General features: G+C 40.4%; 1 protein-coding gene across 2 annotated transcripts in view; it reads left to right on the forward strand.

Annotated features, from left to right (window-relative positions):
• The first annotated feature begins 2,160 nt into the window (after window positions 1–2,160).
• Window positions 2,161–25,947, forward strand: part of Rnf144b (ring finger protein 144B) — a 181,607-nt gene continuing 157,820 nt past the window's right edge. The window contains exon 1 of one of the 2 annotated variants that reach the window (XM_003468763.5): window positions 2,161–2,328. The gene's annotated coding sequence lies outside the window, so the exon portion shown is untranslated. Of the gene's footprint in view, window positions 2,329–10,718; window positions 10,850–25,947 lie in introns of those variants that run through there. The other variant, XM_063259939.1, reaches the window with a different exon arrangement.

Below are 25,947 nucleotides of genomic sequence, written 5' to 3' on the forward strand. Positions count from 1 at the left end.
CGGCGGAGGGGTGCGCGTTGGGTTTCGCGCGCCGGCGCGGCGCAGCTGGGGTGCCGAAAGGAGAGCGAAGCGCGCCAAAGGGCGGCGGGGCGGGGAGCGCCTAGCGGCAGGGCCCAGGGAGGCCTGCGTGTTTATTGTCTGCGCGGGTCGTTTCCGGAAAAGATGCCGCGCGGCCCGGGGCCGTAGAGCGCGGCGACGTGGTGAGGAAGTTCAGGAATCCCCTGAAGTCGCCGTGGGCCGCCGTTCCCTGGGGAGGCGGGGTATTTAAGAAATGAGCGGCTTCACGGGGGACCCGGGGAGCGTCTGCGGGAGGACTTGTGAGGTGCTCCGTGAAGAGGAAGACACGCCGCGGGCAAGGTTCGCATCGCGACGGAGCCACGCCAGAACTGAGGGCTGTAAACGCAGGAGAAATCTCCGTTTCCGTCTTGGTCTGTCAGAGTCTGTCTCCGTCTCTGTCTCGTTAGGGAGCATTTAAGGTCTACATTTCAAAAACTGAACAAATTTTCCCCCTCTTTCTAATACTCCCTTATTTTCTCCCAACTCCTCAAGCTCTGGGTGGAAATAGGTCCCGTTACATTTGCCCAAACTGGCTTAAGGTTTCTGGGCAAAAATTACATATTTTCTTTGGATCCTTTTTTTCTTTTGTACCTCTGTCCAAGACAAGTATCTCCTGTGATAGATACTCTCAAATTTTATACTGTCTCCTTCTCTGATGATTCCGCTGAAATCTTACGCACTCTTCTTTGCTCTTTGCTTAGGGTACAGTATACCCTGTTATTGATTTTCTTTCTCATTGCTATTCCCACCTCACCTCCCAATAGTCACACAAGAACCAAAGCAGGCAATGTTTTAAAGAAAAATTACTAAATTGGGTACTGTCTTACTTAAAGCCCCTATTGGTTCCCATCATATTTGCAATAAAATCCAAAATCTTTATAGCATATATGAATTCGTGTATGATTCAGCTGCTGACAGCCTTTCTGCTATCTCCCTGACAAGATTAGCTGTTTCAGCCACACAAAACCTTTCTGTACTTCTGTAAGTCCAAGTTGATTCATGCTTTTGGGCTTTATGCTATTTTTGTTTTTTTTTCTGGCAGTACTGCTTTTCGTTGTGTATCTTCAAATAGCTTACCCCGTTATGTCATTTAGCTTTCTGCTCAAATGCTTCTCCCCCAAGACTATCGCTGTTTGTACACCATTCTTTAATTTAGTTCATTCACTTAAAAATAGATGTTGCTAGCAGCTAGAGCAGGACCACATGCCTCCCATCTTGAAGCTTGCATTCTACTTGACACAGTGAACAAACAAGTGAATATATTGTGTAGCAAATACTTGTTTGTAGGGTAGGTTGGCCTGGGAATATAGCACAGTGCCTACCTAACAAGCGTGAAATATTGTGTTTGATTCAGATATCAAAAAAAAAAAGTGTTGGGGGCTGGGGATTTAGCTCAGTGGCAGAAGCACCTGCCTTGCAAGTGTGTGGTCGTGAGTTTGATCCCCGGTACCGATAAAAAAGAAAAAGACAAAAAATAAAAAAAAAAGTGTTAAAGGAGATAGGAAGTACCAGTAGGGTGGATGGGATTTTATTTTGTATAATTTGGTCTTGCAGATCCTTGAGATGATAACATTTGAAAAGAGAACTTGAGAAAGTAAGAGTAGTGGAAAGAAACTAGATGTACTCTAAAGAATTCTCCAAAGTATCCAATGTGGGTGATGAGAGCAAGGCAAGATAACTTCGGGTTTTTGATTCAGCAACAATTGTAAGAACAATATTTAGGGCTGGAGTTTAGCTCAGTAGCATAAGTGACTGCCTGGCAAGCACAGGGTTGTGAGTTTGATCCCAGGTGCAACCTTCCCACCTCGAAGGTTAGGGGTGGACAGACCTTTTTCTTTCTAGGAAGGGTGGGAGATTGTAATCAGTTGTTTTGTTTTAGACATGTTAGGTTTGGTATTCTTGTGTGTATCAAAATGGAAATTCTGAATAGGCAGTTGAATATGACTGTAGCATTCAGGGAAAGAAGTTGTAGCTCAAGTATAAATTTAGTAGGTGTTAGCATGGAGATGGTATTTAAAGTCCTGGCATTTGATGAGATCACAGTGAATAAAGGTAGTGGTGAGGACAGTTGAGGACTGTGCTCCTGACTGCTTCAGTCTTCATAGGTTCAGAGAGGAAGAATAGTAAGCAGAAGAGATGAGAAGGAGCAACTATGGCCAGTGAAGTAGGGGAAGAATCGGATGAAAGCTGTGTCCCACCCAGAAGCCAAGTGACAAAGGAGTGTTCCAGGAAAATAATGATCATTTGGGTCAGACACTGCTAACAGATCAGGTGAGAAGTGAGAATGGATTATAGATGGAACAATGTCATATCGGTGATGCTGTCAAGAGCTATTTCTCTAGATGTGTGTTTGGGGAGGGATGCTTGAATATGAAAGTGCCAACACTGGGAATAGAGAAGGACAGGCAAGAAATTCAGGTACTCTCCAGAAATTTTGCTGTGCAAGGGAGCAGAGATGGAGCTCAGAGAGTGTGTTTTCAAAGAAATGTTATCATGTTTATATGATGATAAGTAATCAGAGGGAAAAGCTGATGCAAGAAGAGGAGACAGTAGCTAAAGGTAATCTATAGTAGGCAAGTCAGGTTGGTTGTCTGTAGGCAGATGCTAAAATAGAATTCAGGGCAACCAGTGTTTATTATTGGGTTAAGACCTATAAAAGGAGGGAAGGGATACAAGATTGGGCAGGGAAAGAGATCACACTGGAGCCAACCCTGTCAGGAGCTCTAAAGTGAGTATCACTCTTCAGAGTATTCTGATGTTTGACCCTGGAGTTGCTCAGTCTTTGCCTATAAGCTGACCCCAGAAGGGTACGACTGCAGGTAAAATGACCCTGTGGTGCTGGCCTGTCCAACAGGAACTAGCAGATGGTGTCTGTTGACCGCAGGCCAGCAGCTGGATAGCAGATCCTTCCTTGAGAAGGGACCTGAGTGGCACATGTCTGTGTCTGCCATAGGAGATGGTATCTAAAGCACAAATGGAAGTTGGCCTTAAATAGGACAATGGACAACTTCTACATAATGTAAAGTTTGTTTTTCTGCTTTTAGAGAAAAACACCTAAGGCCAAGTAATTGATAAAGGGTAAAGTGTATTTAGCTCATGGTTTTAGAGGCTCTGAGAAATCCAAAAGTGGTGGCAGTATGTAGGGAAGGCCTTACGATGTGACAGAAAAAGTGTGCGAGGTCGGGTCTCTTTCATAAAGTAAAGGTAACATTGAGACCCTACCCTCATAACTAATTACCTCCCCATGGCCCCAGTTCCCAGTGCCATCAATATATGAATTAAATAGGGGATTAAGTTTACAACTCATGAAATTTGGAGACATTCAAAACAACAGTAACAGGGAACACAAGATACATGCACAGACTCAGGGTGGAGATTGGCAGATGTAGTGAAGGTTTCAGAAGTTCTGTAAGTTTCTGAGTGAGATTGGACACTGATGGTGAATGAGTATGGGAGAAGACTGCTGGCAGTTTTGGGATGAAGGAAATAATGGATTTAGGGTGGGAGATGAATGGGTTAGACAAAATAGTGTGGCCAAGCTCCTACAAGGACTTGTTGAGGCCAGGGTTTCAAGGTAACGATCAGCATTACTGTATTCAGAGGTGGGAAATAGGGAAAAGAAGTAGTTAGCCTGTTAGAATTTTTGCTGGGACGGCAAGGAAGAAGGAGAAAAGGGAGTGGTTTGAGGTCGTGCACAAGAAAGTGATAGGGTCTGCTGAATGAAGAGAAGTAACACTACCTGAAATTATAGTCTGTCTTCCCTACTAAAATGTAAGTTCCCTGAGGCTGCAAACTTCCTTTGTTATTGTATTCTTAACAAGACAATTCCTAACCTGAAGGTGGTCAATAAGCATTTGCCTGTTGAGTGAATGCAAACCAAAATAAAAAGAATATTTTTAAAAATTAAGTGATGAGCTGGGAATTTGGCTCAATGGCATAAGCGCCTCCCTTGGAAGTGCAGGTCATGAATTTGATCCCTCATACTAAAAAAAAAAAAATTAAGTGATGAGAAGGTATTTTAGAACAGGCGGTTTCAGTGTCCTAATAAAGCTCTCTAATTGGTTCAGTCAACTCTCCAGTGCTTCCATTCATGCTTCTTATTCATTGATTTAGGCTTCTGTGCTCTTGATCATCAACCACGTCATACAAGTCCTTTATGTTCTCAGTGGTAGGGGAAGACAGCAGGAAGAGAATTCATCCTCACAACTCTTCTCTAAGTCTGTTCAGCAGTCAGTAGCCAAAACGGCCACAGGATTCCACCCAACAGCAAAGGATCTAGTTGATACAGGGGCACACGAGGAAGAGTTGATGAGTATTGCTGTCTCTGCTATGGAAGGGGCCAATAATTGCAATATGACATAATTGTTAGTAACAGGATCTACCTGAAAATATCTATTAGTTTTATTTTGGCATTATTAAAAACTTGGTTCTTTCAGAAGTTTTTATATTCTTTGTATGCTCATATCAACCTGTCTCATACACTTAATCTAGCTCTTGCATATGCATAGTATCTTTCCCAGGCTGTAAGCATCATGGACAGGGACCATGTTGATACTTTTATTATTCACTCTCAGAGCTTGGCACAGTACCTAATGCATAATTGAAATGAGCCTCAATTGAGTTCTTAGGCTGTTACATGAGTCTCATGTCTGGATGCTATTTAAGGACTATCTATGACATTGACAATAAATTAACATGGTTTGAATAGGCTGATGACCATATTCTTTTGTAAACCTAGTCATAAATACAAATATAGTGACACATTTAGTTCCACAAACACTACATCATACTCTATGTTGGTACAAAGAGTTAACTAAAGTATACAGTTTAGTGATTTGAGATTAAGTTTGAGACTATCTGAATACAACAATAAGCACTTAGTTGGTAATAAACAGGATGTTCTAGCTTTGCAGTACCATGGAAGACTATACAGGATAAGCCATCAGAGAAGGTGAAGAGATGGTAGTAGATTTAGAAGACCAAGAATGAGAACTTACCAGGCTTTTGCTCCAATAACTAGTTTTTCTCTAAATTTAGAAAAGCATCATTTGTAATGCATTTCATTAATATACCTTATCAAGTGTTGAAAGAATAAAACCAAAAAAATGGAGAAGTATGGAGCTTTGATATTTTTGTTGATTTACTGAAAAATAAGACCATCAAAAAAAAAAAGAAATAAAACCATCTTTTGAGTGGAACATAGTACTATCATGTGTCTGGCAGCCATTGAAATGTTGGCTATCAACCATTCACCAGCTTGATTTTTTCCTTATTCCTGATTGCGCTGGGTGATCTTTTTTTTGTCTTTTTGAGTCAGGATCTTACTATGCAGTTCAGGCTGGCCTTGAGCTTACTTGCAACGATTCCCTTGCCTCAGCCTCCCAAGTGCTGGGATTACAAGTGTGTGCCACCACACCTGGCTGGCACTGGGTAATCTTATTCATGTCTGTGACACCTGTGAACTCTAGAATAATAGAGTACATATCGGGGCTGGGAATTAGCTCAGCGGCATAAGCACCTGCCTTGCAAGCAGGCAGTCGTGAGTTTGGTCCCCAGTACCAGGGAAAAAAAAAATTTAAAAAAAAAAAAAGTACATACCAGTATATCTATTAACTGACCTTCTCTTTGAGTATCATACTAGTATCAACTGCCTATTGGATACCTTCATGCAGTATCTTATCAATATTTGAAACTCAATATTTTAAAAAAAATTCTCTTCAACAAATCTCTCACTAATGCATTTAATCGCATTGTTATGTGCTTTATTGTTCACATTTGACTATTTGAAATCATCTTTGGCCTTTCTTTTCAGTGCCTCATATCCAGTATTCTGGATTCTAAACCTCTAACTATTCTCATACTCACCTATTTTTTTCTTTCAGGCCTCAGCTGGTCTCCCTCCCAGAAGCCTCATCCTCCCCCCCCCACCCAAAAAAAACTAGTCCACTAAACAAGGAGAAATCTTGCAAATCCCACAAACTAGCTAGTGTGTTTGACGAATTGATTAAGCTGTTAAGACTGAAAACATTGTCGCCGGCCGTGGTAGTTTACACCTGTAATCCCAGCACTTGAGAGGCTGAGGCAGGAGGATCATTGCAAGTTTGAGACCAGCCTGGGCTACAAAGTGAGCTCAAGACCAGCCTGAACTGCATAGTGAGACCCTGGCTCAAAAAGACAAAAAAAAAAAAAAAAAAGACTCAAAACATTGTCTTCATGATGAAGTACCCCTCGTTGTCTCTGTGGTTGGAAATCCTTTTCCTTGCTGCATTGTATGTTTTCTTAGTACTTTGTTCATGTCTACTGTGGTACACATGAAGCTGTATTGTACTTACTTAATTACATTCTTACTTTATAGCAATCTTTTTTTTTTTTTTTTTTGTATTTTTACCGGTACCAGGGATCGAACTCATGACTGCCTGCTTGCAAGGCAGGAACTTATGCCGCTGAGCTAAATCCCCAGCCCCAGCAATCATATATTGAGTCACCTACCTGAAGTACCCTTTTTGAGGAGATGCTTTTTCTCTCAGTCTTCTGAAATACCCTTCTGTTGTAGTTAGCTTACTCTCCCTACAAGAAATATTATAAATAAATTAATTTTAAAAGAAAGATTTATTTTGGCTCACAGTTTTGGAAGTTTCAGTCCAAGGCAATTGACCTGTTACTTTTAGGCCTGTGGTCCGGCAGCATATCGGCTCTGGGTTCCCAATATTTCCTCTAAGAGCATGTTCCTAGTGACTTAAATTCCTTCCACTAGACCTTCCTGAAAGTCCCATTCCTTCCTCTCAGTACTTTTATAGTTTGATGACCAAGCAGTTTACTCCATGGGCTTTTAGGGGACACATTCAAAGCATAACACCTTCATTCCTCATTCTGCATTCAGTATCCTGGATCTGTACCAGTCAATAACGAATTTTTGTAGACTTTTTAAAAAATCAGGTCTGACCTCAGTCAAGTTTATCCTTTCCTTGAGAATTTGAAATTCAGGAGAGAAATTTTAATTTCACGTGGTAATTAGATCTAGAATGTACAAAGTTAGAAATTGTAGAGATGTGCTTTCTGCCATTTTAACGGGAGAAACCTGTGATAGTTAATCTTGATAGTTTTTTGTTTGTTTCTTTGTTTTTTTTTTTTGTTTGTTTGTTTTTTTTTTTTTTTTTTTTTGTATTTTTGAGGTAGGGTCTTGCTGTGCAGTCAGGCTGGCCTTGAGCTCACTTTATAACCCATGCAGGTCTCGAACTTGTAGGATCCTTCTGCCTCAGCCTCCCAAGGGCTGGGATTTTACAGGCATGTGCCACCATGTCCAGCTTTGATAGTTAATTAACTTGATTGTATTTAAAAATGTATAAAGAGGTGGTGAAATTTTGAAGGTGCTAACCTTATCAGTAAATTAACCTATCAATGAATGAGCTCACAGCAAATGCTGTTAGAAGATAGGGCCTTTGGAAGGAAAGGTCACATTGAAGAGTGTAACTTTTCTTGAGTTCTTTCATTTTCTCTCAGCTTCCTTTGCTATGCTGTTTTGCCATGATGTTTTGGCTGATATCTCCAACGAACCAAAATAAATCTTTAAGTTAATTTTGTCAGCTATTTTGTCCTAGAAATAAAAGGCCAACAGGAACAGAAGGAAGGAAAAAAAAATGAAGCAAAAGGGACAAAAAAAAAAAGATGAAAGAAAATCAAGATAAGACAACTTGATGGTAATTTTATGTGTGGACTTGATTGGGCCATAGGATATCTACATATCTGATTGAACTTTTATTAATGGGAGAGTTTGTAAGGGTGTTTCTAGAAGAGGTTAATATTCCACATAGGGGACTGGGTAAAACAGGTAGCCCTCTCAAATACAGATGGCACCATCAAATCCATCAAGGATCTGAACAGAATAAAGAGGTAAACCAAGGCCAAACTCACTCATATCTATGTGACTGAGCTGAAACACTGATCTCCAACTTTCATTGTTCCTGGTTCTCAGGTCTTCATACCCAAAACCTATACCATCATCTCTGACTCTAAAGTCTTTGAATTATACCCAGCTTCCCTGGGTCTTCAACTTGCAGATAGCAGATTGTGGGACTTCTCAGGCTCCATAATTATATGAGCTAATACCTTATCATTTCCCACCCTCTTTTTCTTCATATATGTATATACATATATAAACATCCACAGAGCTGGGGGTTTAGCTCAGTGGCTGGCACAAGCGCCTGTCTGGCAAGCACAAGGTCATGAATTTGATCCCTGGTACAAAAAACAAATCAAAACACCCCACACATCCACATAGTCAACCTATCATCTATGGATTCTGCTTTCAAGTGTTCTACCAACCCTGGATCAAAAATACCCTTAAGTCTTTGATGGTTGTGACTGTGCTGAACATGTACAGACTTTTTGCTTATCACTTTTCACTAAATAATACAGTATAACTACATAGCATTTACATTTGGGTATTATAAATCATTAGAGATTATTTAAAGCGTAGGGGGGTTGTATGTGGGTTATTTGCAAACATTATACGAGTTTACATAAAAAGCCAGCATCCACAGATTTTGGTCATGGGACCAATGATCCCCCGGACACTGAAGAACAACTCTTTGTTAACATGGTCCCTGTGTCTCAAATTTCCCTTTCATTTATCTTACTGCTCGATTATAAATCAACATGCTTTTTATCCTTGAGCTGTGTGAGTCACTGTATATATAAAATATTTTGTTTAAAAAGGCCATTTTTTTCTCCATCTCTGATTTCTGTTTAGCTCTGTTGTTTCTCACCACTGATTCCCCTTCCCTCTCCTTCCTTCCCTTCCCCTTCCCCTCTCTCCCTCTCCCACCTACCCTACCTCCCTTCCAGGGAGGTTGTGTTTCTAGGGGCTTGTCAGGGATGGAACTTAGATTCCACAGAGGCATGAGAAGCTAAATCTTGATATGACTGATGGTAGGTGTTCCTTTTGAGGTCTTCTGGCCTCATCCTCTTTTATCCTTTCTCCCATCCTTTTCTGTTTTCTGCCTGTAGCCAGTAGTGTTTCTCAAATTAAAACCTGGTTCCACATCACTTGCCAAGCACATATCAATGCCTCCCTGTTATCTGTGGAATAAATGCAGTTTGTAAACCATGCCTAGCAAATGCTACATGATCTGGCTTCCACTTACCTCTCTACCCTGTCAGGGCCTTCATTCTTTCCAGTCATCTCCACTCCTACCTCCAAGAGGTAGTCCTGCAGCCACTGTGAACTGCTTTAAATTCTCTGAATTGCCACATTTTTTCTTACTTTTGACTTTCTCTTCATGTTGTTCCTCCTGCTGGAAAACTTCCTCCTCATACTCTCCTGCTCCAGGCCAAATGACTCTGGCCCTCAAATATGGCTCACATTGCCTCTGCGCATGTACCCTCCCCCACAACGCTCTGCTAGCCCCAGCCCCAAGTTACCTCCCCTTTTTGTTTAGTGAATATTTATCTTCCAGTATCTACACCCTGCCTACTAGAGAAACCTGACTTTTATTAATACATACTCATGTTTTTAAACCCTCAAATTTGAAAGTTATTTGGAGGTCAGGGAGGTAGCTCAGCGGCCCAATGCTTGCCTGGCAAGCACAGGGTCCTGAATTTGATTCCTGATACCAAAAAAGAAAAGACCAAAGATGAATATTGTTTCAAGAAAGTTATTTGATACATATATAAAAAGGATTTATATGAAATCTCTAATAGGTCTTTGCCTCTCTCAGGGTTCTGTTAAAAACTAGGAAGAAAATTCCCATCAGCCTTGGTCACGCCTGTGACTATGATCCTTACACTGCCCTAACCTGTTCATAACATATAACCAGGTGAATGAGGGCATTGACAGCTCATCTTCGGTGTTCTCAGTGGGGATTCTCCCTGTTCCTGCAGGTTAGTGACAGGTCCCCCCCCATCCCTTCCCATTGTTCTCAGCTTCTATATTCTCCAGTGAGCCCTGCCTTGTGCGAGTTCATCCTCCAGCAGAGCTCTTTGAACACATCCGCCGCCTGCCGGGTCTGGAACTCGAGCCTCAGAACTCGGTCCCTCCTAGGTGAGCGGAGCCTCCAGGCCTCTCAGTAACCAAAGCCAGGGTGCAGCCGACCGCTCCTCCCCGGACTCAGGGCCCTTACAGGTGGCAGGTATCGCGGGCGGTGCTGGCCAAGGAGCCTTGGGCATGTGCTTTCCCGGGCTAACTCGACCTAAGTTTAAATCGTAGGAATGTCTATATTTTAAGAGCAATAAAATGGAAGGTTTGGTCTGGAAAAATTTAAATGTCTGGCAGCGGAGTCTCTCCGACACGATCTTCACGTGAGCATCAGACGCTCAGGGATGTGATAGACAAAAGAGTGGACGCAGGGCTGATTGTGAAGGGTGCCCGGGGCCTCCCTGCGTAGATTAAGGTTGTGCCAAGGATTTCACAAGCCGTCCCGCGCTCGGTTTCCAGGACCCCTTGCGCTGCCTCCTTCCCGGAGAGGAGAGCGCGGTTCTGGAGGAGGCGCGCGCGCGCGGAAGGGAAGGGGCGGCGGGGAGGGCATCGCTGTCGCCCTCGGGAAGAAGCGGCGGAGGCTCGGCCGCGCCCGCGGAGCAGGGAAGGGGGCGCAGGCGGGCCAGGGACCCGGGGAGCTGGAGGAGGAGGAGAAGGAGAAGGAGGAGGGTCTGGGAGCAGCAGAACGTCTTTGATACCTGAAGCTGCAGCAGTCGCAGCCGCAGACGCTCACCGCGGAGCCTGAGCGGGTGCGCGCCCTGGAGGGAGCCTGGCAGCTCCTCCAGTCTCCCAACTGCGCACTCGGACCCGGGGCTCAAGGTAAGCAGAACTGGGGTGCCACCTGCGCCCGTGCGGCGCCGTGACCCGCAGTACCAGGTGCCTGATCGGCCTTCCCCGCTCGTCACCTTTTCCCTCTCCAGATCCCGTCGGCGCCAGGCTGACGCGCTGGCAGGCGGCCCGAAGGGGTCCGATTCTCTGCGATCCTGGTTTCTTCCCCCTGACCAGGGACCCCCGTCTTCTCCCCAGGTTCCACCCTTAACTGTCGCCCCCTTCTCCTGGTGGTTCCAGACTCCTTGAACCCCGAGATGTTGGGTGGATGCGGGAGGCAGAGGTCCTCCTTCCCCTCCAGGTATACGGTGCGAACACCCACGCACTGATTTCCCCCAGGATCTGGAATAACAGCCAATTTGAGATAACCATAATTCCTCTTCTTCCAGCCCCCGCCCTACCATTACTGTGCTAACTTTGGGAAGAATATTGATGCCAAACGTGCTAAATATGCCACCTTTTATATTTACACCAAACAATAGGTTAGGACGCTTTTATTTATTTTCCTTCTTGTTAAATAATGCGGTAAGTGTACAAGGTTTTCTGGGTGATAACAGGGCTAGACCTTTATCACAGTTTAAAGCCCAATCGCTCTTACTGAGGAGCTGGGGCGGGGGGGGGGGAGTCGAGCCCCACCCTGAGATCCTGGTTCAGATCACGGGTGGGCGCGCGTGTGTGTGCGAGAGTCTGCTGGCATGTGTTACAGTTTAAACACCTCTAAAGATCGGTATCCCTTCTCCTAATAATCCTTGAAAGTATCTGGAAGGTCTGCATGGGACAGGGAGGGTGCACCTAGAAATGTTCAGTGTGAAAACAGGAACTAGGGGACCCAGTGAACCCAGCTTCCCTCAGCTTGAAATTGTTGCAGTATCTCTGATTCTGAGATGACAATTTTAGGAAGGAAACGTTAACATTCATTTGAAACTCAGATATAGGATGGGGAGAAATACTAAGAGTTATTTGGAGAGTTAGCTTTTCGATATCAATTTTTAAAATGTAGGAATTCTATCAGCTGTACTTAAAGGCTGGGGCCTGTTCTCCTGGCAATCGGCAAATGCTCCTTTTCTACTCGGCTTGGCTGGCTTTTTGTCAGTGATGGAAGCAGGCCATTGATATTTTAAACCTGTTGCTTACTTTACTGCAACTGACTTAAATGGGCTATTATCTGTAAGCGCCAGGAGGAAGAATGATCATCTAAATTAATTTACATCATTTTTATGCTCCTAATTATTTAAACCAAACTCTTCTACCTTGAGTTGATTAAATGGGGTCTGTAAATTACCTTCTATTTACACTATTACTAAATGGTTTTTCCATTTTGGACTTTGTCAAAGAGGTTTATCTGCTGCATTTCATATATATCCATCTATATGTCTGTGGCATTGTAAGTACCCCTCAAGCCATCAGAGGGCAGCTACAGAGGAAAATAAAGACTGTTATTTATTTGTCTGTCTTGGAAAATTGAAGGTGAAGGACTAATGTTGAAAAAAAAGTTATAACAGGTAAAATATTTAAAGCATATAATTTCTCTTCTTCCTCCTCCTCTTCTTCTTTAATAAAATGAGGTCTCTACTATCCTACTATGAAATAGAAGTGATATTCAGTACCTGCTTTCATGAATATTAAGGGCAAGCTGGAGACTGTAAAGGCATTTGAATTTTTAAGAAAAGACTCACTGTCTAGTTATTGTGCCAATGTGATTGTTTTCTTGGCAAACTTTTTCTCCTTTCTAAAATTAACTTTCCCCCAAGAAAAATAGTGCAGATGCACATGATTCAACTCAACTAAGTCTAGAAAACACTGTTTGAATTTTTAAAGTGACCTTAATTCATCCTTATAGATCTAGTGTTTGCAATCCATGCCACAAAAATATGCAGACTTATTTATTGCTTGCTGACCTTTGCAGAATATTGGCTTAATGAGAGTAGTTATCGCCAGAGTACAATTTTATTGGTTAGGCAAAACTATTATTATTTTTCTAAGGTTTTTGTGTATGTGCATGTACACTTGATCTGGTGCTTAATATATATATATATATATATATATATATATATATATATAATGTTTTTAATAGGAACAAAAACCCACAATATTTTCTGTGGTATAGTATTATAAGCATTAGGTTTTGATTAATTTTGCTTGGGCATTTCAATATGAAAACTAAGAGCTTCACAGAAATGATTCTGTAAAGAGCTATTTGGAATTAGAAGTTCTTCTTTTTAAAGAGATGTTTTAAAGAGTAGCTCTTAGTCTACTGCCTGCTTGGCCTACGCAGAGTCCTTTGTGGGTAAGGGTGGTATAGCCAGTTCTGGCAGCCTCTGACCGTGGATGATTAGACCCTGCAGCTCCTCTGCAGACCTTTAATTTAGCCTGTAACTCGATGCTTTACTGACCCCACACTCGCCCTGCCACGCCAGCTCACAGAGGAATTGCTGGCACTTAGGGTTGAGTATTTTTCCTCCCATCAGTTAGAACATGGTTGCATAGGTTGCAGAATGCGGTTACATTTTTAGCTCAGTATTCTAAGAAATACCTTTGCCTAGGCAAAGACTGGTCATTAGAAGCTTGCATCACAAACTGACTTATTTCATTGTACTATGTTATCTCCCAATGATTCAACAATGTTGAAATAGTTACATAGCATTAAACTTGGAAGGCACTTTAGAAGTCATCTAGGTTTAATCATTTCTTTCTACAGTGAGATGAATTTGGAAATGCTTATCTAAACTTTGAGAATAGACATTAAATTTTATGTTTTTCTAGTTTTTGTAGTAATGAGAATTTTGTTCAGTTCTGTAATGTGGCAATAGGAGCAAAATAGCAAGTAGATTTCCAGTGAGACTCAAAAATTGCATTAAAGGCAATGTAGGTAACTTACAAAGACAATAAAGGTTCTGATGTCCTGGGCTTTTATTACATTGTGAGGGGATTACTTCATCTGGGTGACGGGAAGAAAAGTGGTTCAGGAAGACAGCTGGCTGTAGAGAGGGAAAGAGTAAGTTCACAGTGTGTGAAGCCTAGAACTTACTAAATGAGCTAGTCATTCAGGAATAGTCAGCCTTCAGATTCTTCTCCAGAGATTTACTCTGAAATAACAGAAGTAATCATTAGATGGTCTAGTCTTCAAAGCCCTATGAAATCTAATCCTTTCACAGTCCTACTCCCCCCGCACCCCAGTTTTAGGGATTGAACCCAAAGAGTACTGAACTGCATCTCAATCCTTTTTTCTTTTTTCTTTTGTGACAGGGTTTTGCTAAGTTGCCCAGGCTGAACTTCAACTTGTGATCTTTCTGATTCAGCTTCTTGAGTAGTTTGGATTGTGGGTGTACCTGGCCAGAAGTTCTGCATCTTGATGCTTGTATCTTTCAAGAACTTCTATCTTAAAGATCTACCTTTCATCTTGAAGATTTACCTTTCTTAGATTCTAGTGTTGACTGTTTTTCTTTTCTCAGTAGTTACAAAAGACTTTATCCTAATTGTCACCAGGAGGATTATATTCAACCTTGAGAGATAATATGGGATATCAAGAAATGATCTTGTTAGGGGCTGGGGATTTAGCTCAGCGTCATAAGCGCCTGCCTTGTAAGCAGACAGTCCTGAGTTCGATCCTTGGTACTGATAAAAAAAAAAAGAAAGAAATGATCTTGTTAATGCCACAATTTGCTACCATTTTACATACAGAAATTATCTTCTCAGCTCTGAGAAACAGCCATTATGATCTCCTTTATATAGATTTGTAACCCCAAGAGGTTAGCACATTGGCCAAGAGTGCATGTCACTTTTAACATTGCACACTACTTCTCGAGTCTCTGTGGGAGTATAAAATTTGAAAAGACTTTTAAAAACTCACCATTTTGGTAGGGGAGGGGCTTGCACTTTGCAGTACTAGGTATTGAACCCAGGGTCTCTGCAATGAGCTACATCTCCAGACTTCTTTATTTTTGTTTTGAGACAGGTTCTTGGTAAATCTTGGTAAACTTGGTAAAAACCCAGTTGCCCAAACAGTAATCCTCCTGGGTCAGCCTGCCAGAGTGCTGGGATTACAGACGTATCACCACACCTGGCTTCCATGTATTTTTATACTGCAGCTTAGATATATTTAGTGTGTGGAACTCAATAGTCTTATAATGATTAAAAACAACTATGTTTAAAGCTTCTGGCACAGGATGCCTTTGAAGAAGATAGGTCTCACTTTTTGGAGGCTCACAGCCCTAGTGCTGGTATTGGCTCAGATCTCACCCATGTTATATCCCGGCAGATAGCAATGGTTTGAGTATATGTGGGAGCACGCATGTAAGCACATCTGGAAAGAAAGAGCACAGAAAGAAAGAGCACAGCCAGGGATAGGTTTCTTCCTTTTCTTCTCAAAAGAATCCAAGGGGTGAACCCCCAAAGACCTAAGGACCTCTCACCAGTCTTTAATCACAGTGGAATCTTGGGATCACAAATCATATTCAAACTATGGCACCCAGTTTTAAACTTCTTTGTAATTATTTTATCCTTAATACAATTGCTGTCAACCTGAAGGACGTTAACCTGTGGGTTTGGAAGGGCTGTTGACTCAGTGCTTTCCCAACACTAAATGGAATTTTTTACATATTAGTTTTCTTTGTCTCATTTCCTTCACCTAGAAAGCAGGGTTTGAATGCCTGGGAAAAACAATATTTGCTGAACAGAGCCGTAAAGATCGCCTTAGATAAATAGACAGGTTGTCAAAACACAGACTCAAGATGGATAGCAGCTGTGCAGGAGACAGCCATGCAGAACTGTCCAGTGGGAGTGGGGGATCAGAAGAAGCTTTCAGCAATGAAACTCTGAGGACCCAGGAGAGAAGTCATTAGAGGAAGATGAGGAAGGAGTGGCCAGAACATGGGAGAAAGACCAGGAAAGAGTCAAACCAAGGATCACTGGGAATATAAAAATTTAACAAAACAGCAGTCAAATGAGAACAAAGGTTTGGCAATTAGGAAGTTAATTGTGACTTTAGCCACAGGTAATTTCAGTAAAGATGTGCAGATAGAAAGAAAAAGTAATAGAATGGTTAGTGAGTGCAAGGAAGATAGGAAAAAGTAAAGAGCTGATATAATTGTTTATCCTATAGGAGAAAGGGAAGGGACAGGGAAAGAAGTCAGTAATTAATAGATATTCAGCTTGGGGAATCAGATTTGGATTTAAGTCATACCAAACTTTCAAAGAGGCTAAAAAGTTGGTGACTTTTGTTTTCAGTTAAAGATATTAAAAAGAAATCAGGAATAGAGGTACACATCTGTAATCCCAGTACCTGGGAGGCTGAGGCAGGAGGATCACTGCAAGTTTGAGGTTAGCCTGGGCTGCATAGTGAGTTTCAAGGCCAGCCTGAACCACATGGCAAGATCCTGTCTCAAAAAACCAAAATGAAATAAAATAAAACATCACCTTCTAATGTCTTATTTCAGAGTAGAAAGAAAATATTAACATTAGAGCTGGGGTGTGGCACAGGGGTAGAGCACCAACCAGTCTGGCATGTGCAAGGCCCTGGGTTTGAGCTCTAGCATGGGATGTAGAATAACATTAAAAAGTTGAACTAGCTAACCTTATGAGAAAAACACTATCTCAGACAATGAATTTTGCCTTTTCCTCCTTAAGAATTCATTTCCCCTCTAGGCCAAGTTTCTACCTCTCATTCTGGCTTCATTAGTTGTCTTTTCTTTAAGTATTTTTGCTGGTGTGGGTGGCACCATTGAATAGGTTTGTAACCTGGATGGAATAAAAGGGAAAGCAGAAGGAAGGCTGCTGCTGGCTGCTCCCTCCTAAACGACCATGAACTGTTTCTCCTCTGCCATGACCTTGCCTTGGAACCAGCTGACTAGGGACGGAAACGTCTAGAAACTGTGAGGTAAAATAAACCTTACCTCCTTTAACTTGCTGTGTATTTTATCCCAGCAACAAAAGAGTGACTAAGACAGATTTTGGTACCATGTTAACATGTTGATATTATATTACACAAGGACTCTATTAGCATGTAAACATGGTCCACTTTCCTTCTTAAAAAGTATGAAACAGAATCAATGAAGGCATTAAAGAAAGCAGGGTGGGGGGTGGTGGGAGGAGAAGCCAGGTGCGAGAATTAATAATGGAATTAATAGGACTTGGCGACCGACCGGTTATGGCAGGTTAAGGGAGGAATCCAGGGTAACTCCTGGGGCATCAGTTTGGGTGATTATTGTACAAGTGCAGTCATAGAAAAGGAGAAGGCTGGCTGGGAGAGTTGAAGCTCCTGCCTTCAGTCCAGTATGCTGTGGAAGGTAGAGGACTGATGACTGTAGGCTGGAGGCCTGGGAAGCCAGTGGTACAATTCAGTTCAAGCCTGAAGGCCCAGTAGCCAGGGGGTGTGATGTCTGAGGACAGGTGAAGACAAACGTCTCAACTCTAGGAGGAGAATTTGCCCTCTTCTGCATTTTTCTTCTATTGAGGCCTTCAATGGGTCGCTTACTTGCTTTAGCAGGGGATGATCTTGACTCAGTCTACAGAGTCAAATGTCAATCTCTTCTAGAAATGCCATCCTAGACCCACCCAGAAATAATGTTTTCCCAGCAATATGGCATCCCTTAGTCTAGTTATACTGACACATTAAATTAACCAACACAAAGAGGCAACATACAATGCAGATAAAGTAACTTTCTCATTATATCATCCAAGTTCTGCTTGCTCTTTATAATGATCATCTGTAGATTTTCAGTGATACATATGAAGAGGGTAAAAAGAAAGGGCAGAGATGATTATTGTATGAATTATTCACAGAAATGCCATAACTATTTTCATTTCTTAAAATGATGCCAGGAGCATTTTAATTAATCAATGTAAATATACATTAGGTAATTTTAAAATGAGATTTGCAATCTGCTCCACAGCTGGAGAAATAAGCTGAGATAGTGCCTCTGTGTAATAAACACACAGGACATTTTACTCCTTCTGTTTCCAGAGAATCACAGAAGCAATAAACAGCTAAGATGAATTGTTCACCATTTGTATTCTGCCACTGATCAATTAAAAAAAAAAAAAAACTGTGTTCCTGTAAAACAATAAAGATGATGCTCATAAGCCAATAAACTCTAGAACAAACAAGAATGCTAATGGATTTCTCTCTTCGGCATTTGGGAATTTTAAAAGGGCTTTAAACTATTAGTTTTCAGATTATGTTCCCAGAACTTGAAATGCTATTCAAAGTCGTTTAATGATGAAGTAACAAAGAGAAAAATTCAAATAATGTTTGAGTTAGTGTGTTCTTAAGTGTTGAAAAGACAACTGGAAAAACACATGTGAGTTATACAATAACTATTTACAGTGACAGAAAACAAATGTAGTTTATTCCTTAGAAGGGAATTTTGGACCAAGGATAGGAATTAAAGTGGCCTGAAGGAACAGAGGAAGGACAATGCCGTGGAATGGAAATGTGACCCAGTCTTTTGTGGCTTTAGGGAAGCTTTTGCTTAGGATCCTGAGAGTAATGCTGGGTTCCTCTAGTGCTTTTTAGATGCCATGTGCAATTCTTTTAGTGTAGGTAAGAGTAATAGAAGTGCTTTACCAATAAGTTGTGTGACCTTGAGTACCAAATATCTTCTACTATTGTTTTTCCCTGTGGCAAAATCGATGCTCCCAGAACTTCTACCTACAGGTATTTACATCCTATAAAGGAAGCATCTCTCGTGAGTGTGAGTGATACCTGTGAGGTGGTGGGTATGCTCCTCTCATGCTATGCTGTGCTGTGCTATGCTGTGCTACACCATATAAGTTCTATCAAAGCAGACTCATGCCTGGAGGAAAAAGGGAAAACTACTTTTGAACATCTATACATCTTACTATGATAACCTACTTTTCCCTCCTTAAGTATTTTTTTAATTCTAGGACTCAATCTTGATAGTGTTTAAAATCTTCCTGATCTTTTGTTTTATAATGTCTTATGGGTTTTATTCTACTTTTTGTCAAATATTTAAACACATTAAAATTCTTAGAACTATGGCATCTATATTTCTAGTGCAAGTAAATTTTCTCTTTTGTTTCATCTCCCAATTCCCTTTTTTTCAGGATGGTTTGCCTGTATGGCTCATCATTGTTGACTATAAGTTTATCAGTATGTGAGTTTCATGCACCCTGAGTTATGAAGGTGTTCTTTTGAGACAGTTTTACATTTATTTGTCAAAGCCTACTTGGTTTCTTAGTTTTCAGATCCAGTGTACAATCCTGTGTAGAGTTCATTTGATCTATTTCCTTGTATCTTCAACAAGCTTAAATCTCTAATTTCTCATGAGTGATTCTTTCCATTTACAGCAGAGCAAGAGGCTTTTCTGTTTAGAGGAAGAAGTTTTTTCTCTTCACTTTATATAAGATGCCTAATTCCAGTTCCATATGGTAGATAAACGCTACAGGCCAAGATGCATATCCTGTTTTTATTTTCTACTGGATCTTTAATTGTTAATCAACATTGTAGGTTTTGAGTTTCTTTTGGGGGGGGGGGAGGGGTTCCTTCCTAGTTTTTCTCTCAGCTGTGCTTTTAAAAATATTTAGTTAAATTTTACCCAGAGTATTGTTGTGGCTTGATGCCCCCCCATCCTCATGAGGTCATGGGGGTAGGGGATTTTGGAACTGACTGAATCACAGATGTATGATATGGGATTAAGAGTGTGTAACATTGAGTTAATCTTCTGATTGGTTAACATAGTTCTGAGTGTGGATAATAGGGAGGCCTCTGGGTGTGTGGGTGGTACCATCAAATAGGCTTATACTCTGGAGGAATAAAAGAGAAATCAGAAAGAAGGCTGCTACTGGCTGCTTCCTCTTGTCTGCTATGCGCTGGACTGTTTCTCCTTTGCCGTGAGCCTGCCTTGGAACTAGCCGACTATGGACTGAAACATCTACAAGCCATGAGGTAAAAATAGGTCTTTTCTCTTTCAACTTATGGGTGTTTGCCTCAGCAACAAGAGAGTAGCTAACCCACATTTTGGTACCATTGAAGTGAGGTCATTGCTGTGACATTACTTGGCTATGTGGTTCAGGAGCTTTTGGACTGGTTTGTGAGAAGAATTTAGAAAGGTTTGGAGATGCTGATTGAAGAAGCATCCCTGGAATGCTGTAAGATGAGCTTGATGGGGGGATCTGGTCAGAACTCAGAAGACCAGAATGTTGATAGAAATGCAGCTGATAAAGACGAGGTTAGGAGGTTTGAGTTGGGGAAAAAGGATTGCATGGGCAGTTGTACTCTAACCTTGTGTGTTATTCTTTAGTAGAAAATTTGTCTGTATTTTTCTCATGCCTTGAGACTTTATATGAGACTGTGATTATGGGTAGTGGACTAATAGATCTAGTGGAAGAAATTTCCAGGCAATCTAATGTTGAGGCAGTGGCCTGGTTACTGTTGGGGGCTTTTGGCTTGATGTTTCTTAAGAATCAATGAAAACAGCTGATCAAAAAGATTTAAAAAGTTTTTTGAGTTTGGCCAAAAAGGAAACTTCAGTAAAACTACAGACTACAAAAATGGAGCAGAGGAGAACTTTGTTGTTGAAATGCTCAGTTTGGAACTAGACGATAGAAAAGATTGCATGGGAGCATCATAAGAACTAGAAGAACTCTACGCTTTGCAGCCTCAACAATGCAAAGGTAAAAGACTGCTTTGAGAAGAAAGTCCCAAGGCATCACTTTCCAGAATGATGTGGCCTAGGGATTTATCCCCCAGGATTGGGTTTGTAGCACTTAGCAATTCAGGCACTTAAACCTTACAGCCAAGAAAAAATGAAGCCTGGTTACTGTTCCAGCTGTGGAGGACATGGAGGTCATCCATGTGGTGCTGGGTTTAAGCACATACAGAATGCAATAGCTGGGGAGTCAGGAAAGCTTCCACTTGGATTTCAGAAAAAGACCTAGGAGGCCAGGCAGTATGTTCCCGAGAGAGCAGTGTGTGAAGCTGTGAACGTGAAGCTGCAGGTGAGGTGGAGACCCCAAAAGGCTGAGGAAACCAGGAAGGAGGGTTGTCTGAAGGAAGCCACAAGAAGTGAGGAAAGCCAGCCCAACAGACAAACCATGAGGGCACAACTGCCAGCAATGCCATCGGGGTAGAACCACCCGAAGCCCTTTGGAGTTCACATTTTGCCACATATTGACCTGAATGCTGGACACGGAACTATAATGCTATCTCTCCTCTGTGCTGTCCCTCTTCTATGCCACCTTGCCTTGGAGCCAGCCAACTGTGGACTGAAACCTCTATGAACTGTGAGCTAAAATGAACCTTTTCTCCTTTAACTTGTGAGTGTTGTATATTTTGTCTCAGCAACAAAAGAGTGACTAAGACAAACATATATGAAAATGTGTGGGTTGGGGTGGGGATAAAGTGGGCTTCTTCAGCATTCCTCACTGTCTGGAAGTCTTTAAATTCATTTTGTAACCTTTCCCATCAAAATCTCATTTTAATTTTTATTGAAATTTCATTGAATCTATAGATAATTTGGAGTGAATTTACATTTTTTTATTTTAAGGGAAAAAAACATAAGAAAACAAAACTAAAAAACAAAACAACAACAGCAACAAAAAAACCCAATGTCTTTATACGTTTTCAAAGCAAGATGTTAGGAATTTAACAATGGTTGTGATACTACATATTGTTATCTTCAAAATAGTTGCTCAGGTTACCAGTCATAGGAATAAAACAAAACAGTAAAATGGAACAAAACATTGGATTTCAAAAACAAGGCAGGAGGAAATCCCCTACAGTTGCACAGTGCACACTGCCATCCTCCAAGTAGATGCCAAGACCAGATGCCCAGACCACTAGCCCCAGGCTTACAGCATAAACCAAATGATACAAGCTTCAAGCTCTTTCTTTCACCTCAGTTGCTGTCACCTTGTCCAAAGTCCTCCAAATCAACCAGTTGTTTACTGTGGCGGGAGATGCTCTTCCGGTTTTCCAGGCCACATACTGCTGGCTTGCAGGAGAGCATGCTTTGTCTTCTTGCTGAGTCTCTTACTGAGCCCCATGGTGGAGCCTGCTTCATGGCAAGGCATGGTTCTGTTTCTTGCTGAGTCTCTTTCCAATCCACATGGCCGAGCCTGGCTAGTGGGAAGGCGTGCTTTGTTTTCTTGCTCAGTCTCTTCTTGATCTGCACAGCAGAGCCTGCTTCATGGGAAAATGTGCTTTGTTTTCTGAGTCTCTTCCTAATCTGCATGGCGGAGCCTGGTTCATGGGAAAGCCTGAATTTACATATTCAAAATATCAAGTCCTGTCTATAAATGTGGTATATTTCACTATTTAACTTAATACTTTAAATAAAAAATGTCTCATTAAAAGTATGCATTTAAAAGATAAGTATTTTGTAATTATTGGTAAATTTAGTTTCAGGTTTTAGAACTTACTTCTAAGTATTATTCTTGGCTTATGGAATAAGGAAATTATCTAATCATTATAATTTAATTTGGTTGGACTATTTACTATTATTTAACTCAATTTCTTAGTGAGGATAAAGGACAAATTTAATAATTCAATTGTTTAACATTTTCATTTATTAGCCTCGAAATATAGTTCAAAACTTTGGTACTGGGAACTAAACTCAGGGCTTTGCATTTGCCATGCAAGCACTGTACTGTTAAACTATATTTCCGGCCCAGTTCAGAACTTTAAAACAGACATATAATAAAATTATCCACAATGCATTAGCATAAAGAAAAACTTTTTGAAACAAGTCAATATAGAAAAGACTAATAGACTTGTAAACTAAATTCATATGTCATTTTTATTACTTGACATGTGCTGGAATCATAATTCCTAAAGTCTTTGTTGAAAGAAGGACATGTGGGACTCTGAGTAGGCATGGAAGAATTAGTAGACTGGGCAGCTCAACTTTTTAGTGCAAGTGAGCTGGGTGGGCTTCATTCCTGGGATATGGTGTCAGCTCAGACACCCCAGAAGTGGAAGTTTCCAAAGAGGTCTCATAGAGACCTCAGTGGAAACTCTAACCAGACCCCATTCCCCTTTCTAGACAAGACTGAAATACAAATCTAATATTAAAGCCATCTCAACAACTATACAAGATGGAGACCAGGTATTCTTTCAGTAAAATGCTATTATGTAATCAATACCTTTTTTGCTAGTTTAGATGTTAGATTTTTTTATTGGTTCCCTTTAATTTAAACATAAGAGATGGAAGGGACTTCAAAGATTTAGAATTTACAAATGAAAAGTGTACATCAGCATCCTTTTGTGAGTTGAATTTAGTAGATGGAGGGTGTGGATGGGTATGTATATTTGGCAGAGTTCCTTAGGTTCTGTGATATAACTCTTCTGGTTAGGAATTATTTCTGTAGTCCAATCCTTGCTGTATAGATGAGTTTCCTTCGAAGGAAAAAAAAATGCTTCTAATTTAAGATTGCCTTGGTTAACATAAGTAGTTAGGAATTTAAAGCCTTAAATTCCATTTCTCCAGTTCTTCCTGAGCTTGTATTTCACCACCTTTAAGTAATAATTTTGTTTCTGACTTAATGACTTGGAGCTTTAGATTGACCTTTATTTTTAAAAGAAACTTTGTTTTTCTATAATTTTGATGAATGAACAATGCTCTACACTGTATTTGGGTTCAGAATTTGCAAGAAGTTCTTTAATTATAATGATCCAACTTAGTTGTAAACAGCTGCAGCCAGGAGACAGCAGGCAGAGCTGGTGGTCCAGTGCTGGAAACTACAGTTTGTAAAGTTTCTGTGGGACAAGGATTTAGTCCTGGGCAGGAACATAATTTTTAAAGACCTACTCAGTTTATTTTATAATCATATATATTAGAAGTTATGAACAGCATATATAGTTTATGACCCGGTATTACCTCTGTCCTGGGGATATTTAATGACTTTTCAAATAATATTTTTACAACACGGTTGACAAGTCTTTAGGTAAGTGCAAATATAAAGGTTTGGTTTTTCAGATGAGTAAATCAGGCTCCTGTAGACAACTGGAAAAAGCAAGAGTGTACTTTTCCTTCAACTGAAATGTAGGAAGAAACCCCACGGAGAAACCTATCATTGCTGGAAGAGGAAAAAAAAAAACATTTCTTTTAATCTTAGTTCAGATCATTTACTTTAGTTGAGTAGTAATTAATCAACACTCTTTTCATCCATTGGACCCCAACCTCAGTTTCCTTAACGCTCACATTTAAAATATACAGAATTTGATTAAGGTATTTTTTTCAATTTTTTTTTTTTTGTCTTTTTCGTTTTTATCGGTACCAGGGATCGAACTGCACACTTGCAAGGCAGGCACTTATGCCGCTGAGCTAAATCCCCAGCCCCTGATTAAGGTATTTTGAGTTTAAGTTATTTGCTTCATAATTTTTTATTAGAAAGCAAAAAGTGACTTCTATTAAAGATAGTCATATTTCTAATTTCACATTTTCCTTTCTCAAAGAGGAACTTGAACTATGCTCTTTTATGTTATATAAAACAAATTTTTTTCTATTAAGATTAATCTAAATGATCAGGAGTAAATGAAAGTGCCCTTATCTCAGCTGATTGGGTGGAATGACCTTAAATTAAGTAAGATGCAAGAGGCTGATTCTTATAAGGAAAAATACATTTTTGCCTGTGGAATTCAGAATTCTTCAGTCTTATAAGACAAGGGGAAATAAAAGCAGAGAACAATGGATAACTAAAAGGTTATTCATCTAAACGTAATGATGCGTAGTCAGATCCAGAATGATCAGAAAACTTTTGCTTTACCTGGGGAAACTGGCCCTAGATGTTGGTGTAAGATTCTTTGTCTGCAAGCCACATGCTATAATTTCTTGAACAAAGTGATATTTTTGTGCTTTTGTGACTAATAAACAAAATAAAACTAAGCAAAACAAAAACCTCACAACCTGCAGATAAGCATTATTTTCTGTAGGATTTTTTGAAATTAAGACTTCTATATTTGGATGTTGCCTTTTAAAGAGGAAATATCTTGGTTTTAGTATTGTTAATATAACCAGGGAAGAGTCCTCTTATGCACACTTTAAATTCTTGTAAGTTAGGTTTGTAAATCTTTTTTTAAAATAATTTTTAAAAATGTTTATTAGCTCGTGTTTGCAGTTCATGCAGCTTACAATCATCTGAGTGAGTGGCTACATGTATATATTACAGCTTGTTTCTATTTTTATAATCCCCTCTTCCTTTCCTTTCCCTCTGCCCACCTCCTCTACTCCCCTTACCCTGTTTTTCGTACTTGTTCATGTTGTCTTAGCTTGTGGTGTGCTATATAGTGTTTACATTAATTGGGGTCATTTGATTTCCGTACATGACACTTCCCCTTCTCCTCTTCACCCCTTGCTCTTGCTCCCTTGGACCATTTCCCTATTGTATGAGATCCAGCCCCTTGTCCTTTTCTATCCATCCTTTATCATTTTCTTTTTGTACTTTGCCTCACTCAGATGAGAGCTACCATATGGTATTTAGGCTTTTGTGTCTGCTTTATTTCACTCTGCATTATACTTTCCAGGTGCCTCCATTTTCCTACAAATACTCAAGTATGTCCTTTTTATAGCAGAGTAGTATTCCATTACATATAGCGAACACATTTTCTTTATTCTGTTGATGGGTATACAGGCTGCTGCCAAGATTTAGCTATTGTATTACAAATTATGCTGCTATAAACATTGGTATATGTGTATCATTATAGTACGATGACTTAAACTGATTAGGGAAGATATATAGCAGGGTGACAGCTGGGGCATATGGAATTTCTAATTACAATTCATTGAGAAATCTCCATAGCGATTTCTACAATGGTTGTACTGGACTAGTTTGCATTCCCACAACAATACAGGAGGGTCCCTTTTGTATCATAGCCTTTCCAGCATTTGTTATTGTTTGATTTCTTAATGACTATTTTTTCTGAAGTAAGATGGAATCTTAGCATTCTTTTAATTTGCATTTCTCTAGTGGCCAGGGATACTGAGCATTTTTTTCCTTTTTCTTTTATAAATTGAATTTATTGGTATGTTTTAGGAGAACATAATGATCACATTCATTATAATTTATACATGTACATAATATATCTTGATTCTTTTATCCCCAGTGCCCCCTCCTCACTTTAACCCCTCTTT

Source organism: Cavia porcellus, unplaced genomic scaffold (assembly GCF_034190915.1).
Source record: "Cavia porcellus strain 051 isolate PalLab524CR breed Dunkin Hartley unplaced genomic scaffold, mCavPor4.1 scaffold_13, whole genome shotgun sequence".
Classification (NCBI taxonomy): Eukaryota; Metazoa; Chordata; class Mammalia; order Rodentia; family Caviidae; genus Cavia; species Cavia porcellus.